Raw genomic sequence first — 4922 nt, 5'->3', positions numbered from 1 at the left:
GTAATATGATTGATGAGGCTGATGAGTCGGTGTTGATCACAGGTTTTTGCGTTTTGTTTTTTCGGCACTGCGATGAAGGTTGATTCAAGCCATTCTTTGGCTATTTCGCCTCTATTATAGATATCTTTAAATAGACTCGTGAGGATATCGAGAAATTGATTATCAGTTTCACTCATAAGTTTTAGTATTTCTACTTGAATGCTATCAGGTCCAGGAGCTTTGTCGTTCTTGAGAGATAGCTTTTTCAGTTTCGGATTTCATAATTGGGCGTCCCGTATCTACCTCATTCATAATGTGTTCTTTAGGTCGTTCCGAAGCAAAGAGGAGTTCGACATATGATTTCCATACCTCTAGACATTTTGATGGTTCCGAAATAATATTATCGTTAGTGTCCAGTATGAACGTATTTCTGTTGTTTATTTAAGAAAGTTGCCAACTTTTAACTTTTATCTTATGCGTTAGGCGTTATTCTAATGAGGCATGCGCAGTTTGTAAGATAAATGGTATTCCAATATCCCACGTGATCGCCAAACATCGTATTTATATTTTGTTTGATATTTACAAATCCATTTTAATATACAATATTTTTGTGAAATAAGCTTTTATTGGTATTTTACCGCGCTAATGTTGACATAAACAAACACAACCCTATTGTTTCTTAAGCCTATGCTTCCATTTGATTGACTGTACATAAAAGAATATTGTTCCTTATTCTGCTTTATAAACACTCTATTAGGCGTTTTTCCTTAAGCGTTATTCTTATGCCTTAAGCCTTATCCTTATTATCGTGTATAAACCCACCATAAGGGGTATAAAAAATAGATAACAACCTATTCTCAGACCTACTGAATATACACATAAAGTCTTATCAAAATAGGTCAAGCCGTTTCGGAGGAGTATGGTAACTAAAACTGTGACGCGAATATTTTATACAGGTTTATCCATTTAATGCTTGAGAAAGTAAAGTGAAAAAAACACCCAAAATATTCAGATGAAGACGAAAATTTTAATTCAGTATAAAGATTAAACCTTGCCATTATACGTGAAAAACAATATCATTTAAATGCCCTCCACGGGACCTCCTACAAACCTGAATAAAATTATTTGGTTTTTGTGCCAAATTCGAAGCTGAAAAGGATTTTCTAAAGTTTCCTGCAAACCGATGAATGAGTCGAATTTTGTCACTTCTTGCTGCAAATACTTCATTATTGTCAGAAAAGAAGGAAATAATCAGAAAATTATATTTTTTTGCGTTTTTGACTTAAAACTTTTAGTTTTGTGCTCGGCTTTTGCGAAAACCTTACTAGTTTTCGGGGCAAAACCGGATAAATTTATTTTAGTTTTTATAATTGGAAGCCGACTCGGTAGTTGTTTGCGTGTAAGATGATGGAGATTCTGGAGGTGAGTTGGAGCTTCTCGAGGAAAATGTAAAGAAGAAAGAAGCACTCCCAGTCCCAAAAAAGTTGGGCGGAAGATCGATGTTTGCATTTGTGGTTGTGCCTTGTTTGTTTTATTGCCTCTTACAAACCTCATGGTGTGCCTTCAGTCTTTGTACTATGCCTTGAATCTCTTACACTATTTGCAAGTTGCTCTGCATCCTTATTAGACTTATTAGAAGAGGTGGTTTTGATCTCTTCTTTTCTTCCAGCCATTGCGTTCTTTTCAAACTGACTTATTATTATTACACAAACACAAAAAATCTACACACTTTTCAACATTAGCCTCTCTTGAAATTTTGTGACGAAATGAATAAGAGCGAAGAAAGGCGACGGCATTTATAGATTAGGCCGGGCAACGTGCGAAAACGAGTCGCGGGCCGTTGCGACAAGAATTTTCCGTCGAAAATGGGTTCGGACAAGTATTGAATCGGTTCAACTTAGCTTGAATCTTCTCGGCAACAATTACAATTACTTTAAAACAGCTAATTAAGCGGATTTATCATATGATTTAATAAAAATAAAAAAAGTCATGATTTTTTTGGTTAATTTAAATAAATCAGTGATTTTTAATTTTTTTAATAAAAATCAATTTTTGCCCAACACTGCATCATATCCAAATCAAATTCATTCCTGGGTTTCAGTCATTTATTGTCTCTATTTATCACTTTAAACCTAGGATTGACAAGTTAGACACGCCTAATGTAATTTACAAAATAGACTGTTTGAATAGACTGAAAGACTGAAAAAAAAGAATATACGAACATAAGAATAGCCAAAGAAAAAATAACGAAAATGGTACAGCATTAGCACAGCATGCACAACAGAACTTGCATAATTTTGATTTTGATAACACACAAATACTGATTAACGAGAGTAATTACAATAAGAGAAGAGTCCATGAAATGATACAGATTAAAAAAACATAACAATGCTGTGAATTTCAGATCGGATACCGACAATCTTACCTCAGTATATCATACATTAATTAAATGAAATAAACATAAAACATTAACTAACACCCGGTATATTGAAGAATTTTGCATACTAAAAATAATATCCTCAGAATGCAAAGAAAAATAGCTGAAAGTAAAAGAAATCAATATAAACAGTATTTTATTCGTTTTGTGTCCGATAATGGACTAAATTAATACTCCAAATGCATGCCAAGGCTTAAAGCAGCAACAACGCTACACATGTAAGTAAACATATTTAAGTACATGAACGAAGAATTCTAGTCTGTTCCCAAATTTGATTGTCCTGACTAATCACCTGTCAGGCCTAATTAATTTTAGAATGTTTTAAAGTATTGCAATTGTCATGTATTTTTTTTTAATATGTGATATGATGAGGCTGTTGACGAACTGTGGTTGTTTTTTAAATTAATGACGATTTTTTTTAACTATCTGTTATTTTAGAAAATCTGACGATGGTGGAAAAATACACCGAAACGTAAAACCCAGGAATGAATTTGATTTGGAATTGAAACACAGTCAGGAAAGTATATACACTGCATCATATCCAATCATGGACCCGAATACACTTTTTCATGCTAAGTTAAATGCTGTCGGACTTTTGTTTTTGTTGAACCCACTTTTCGCACGTATTATGTGTTTTTGCGAATAAATTTACGGCGTTTCTGTTTGCCCATTTCTACTTTTCAGATAAGTACTCCTGTAAATATCATGTCTATAAAACATGAAGAACTTGGGTACTTCCATGTCAATTTCCAGGCCTCTTTCCCATTAATACCACGATTCCAGGATGACTAAAAACGGATTTTCCTTTTTCGTCCACTATTTCTATCGTGTGTTTTTTAAACTGACGTTATTTTACTGTTATGTTAGAGAGTTTATGTTAGTGTAAACTCCAAATATATCCTAAGCGTGCTTTTGAAAAACAATATCATTTAAATGTCCTCCACGGTATCTCCTACAAATCTGAATAAAATTATTTGGTTTTTGTGCCAAATTCGAAGCTGAAAAAGGAATTTTGTCACTTGTTGCTGCAAATACTTCATTATTGTCGGAAAAGAAGGAAATAATCAGAAAATTACAGTTGGTTCGCCTTGAACCGATTGACCGTGACCAACCGTCCAAATGAACCCAACAGCAGACATCACACAACGAAATATATAGACTCCGAAAAACCCATAACAAGTCCTTGAAAAATCACAATGCTCTCAGTCTATTAAAATTTTTAGGCCAACATATTATAACTGTATCTACCTATTTATATCAGACTAAGCCGGTATGGTAACGGGACAGAAATTTGGACCAAGAAAACCGCCGTCACCGTCTTCATTTATGCATTCGCTCTTTATTGTCCTGAAGTAAAAACCGAAACAAATCGTCTTCGAAAAATCTTACGTCATTCCAGGTTGACGTAATTGAGAACCAGCATGTTCTAGAAATAGAATTGAAAGATGAACAATAAATTCAAGCAATAGTGAAAGCTAATAGGGCAACAAACCGTGGCAACCACCAGCGTGTAAACATTGTTGAAAAGAACCTTGTTCATGGGTCAACTGTCCATGGGCAACTAATTCAAGGATATTCTTGAGGGTACCGTACTCTGTCATACACAACAAGAACCGGATATAATTTGTATATAGTATATCATTGACCGTACTGCTTTAGGACTTAATCCCTAAGTCCCTCCCTCCACTGCTTGTTCATGGTCTTTTAGAGCAGGTATGGGCAACCTTTGACATGTTGAGGGCCAAACCTTAGCGTGCAAATACGTTCGCGGGCCGCGTACGTAGGTAAAAAAATTAATATTAGGACTATCTTCAAAACTGAAAATACAATTAGAAATAAAATTTAAGTAACAAAACCTCATGACATAATTGAAAATTCAAAAAATGTAATTTATAAAATTCCTTGCGAAAGCAATAAATTCTATATAGGAGAAACCTCAAGACCATTACACAAAAGACTCAAAGAACACCAATCATACATAAGAAACAGAGAATATCATAAATCACACATTTGTCAACATGCATTTGATAATTGCCATAAAATTCAATGGAATAATTCCACAACTTTAACAAAAGAACAATCCACAAAAAAACGTAAAATTAAAGAAAGCGCACTAATTTTACTAAATCAAAATAATTGTGTTGCTTCATGTTCATTTAATTTAAGTCATACATGGTTACCTATGCTAAAATCTGAAGTAGACCAGAGAAACATACACCCAAATTAAATTTACACCAAAATTATTAATTAACATTACCTTTACTAATTTAAACAATGAGATTAAGTCAAAGTCACATAACTGACAATTTGCAGACGAATTATCAGAGCGAATTTTCATATACTGTATTATCCTACTATTGTTACACAATTTATTAACATAGTAATATCTTTGATATTGTGCAACTAATTATAATTAAGCACATTCCACTGTATCATGTTCCACGTTCATCGCAAAACGCGAGAATGTCGACTTCGCATTTTGTTGCTAATAAATAGGCTAAGTTAA

This window comes from Dendroctonus ponderosae, unplaced genomic scaffold (genome assembly GCF_020466585.1).
Source record: "Dendroctonus ponderosae isolate FM_Combo_2020 unplaced genomic scaffold, Dpon_F_20191213v2 Dpon_F_20191213_1, whole genome shotgun sequence".
NCBI classification, from domain to species: Eukaryota; Metazoa; Arthropoda; class Insecta; order Coleoptera; family Curculionidae; genus Dendroctonus; species Dendroctonus ponderosae.
Note: the sequence above shows the minus strand (reverse complement) of the source record.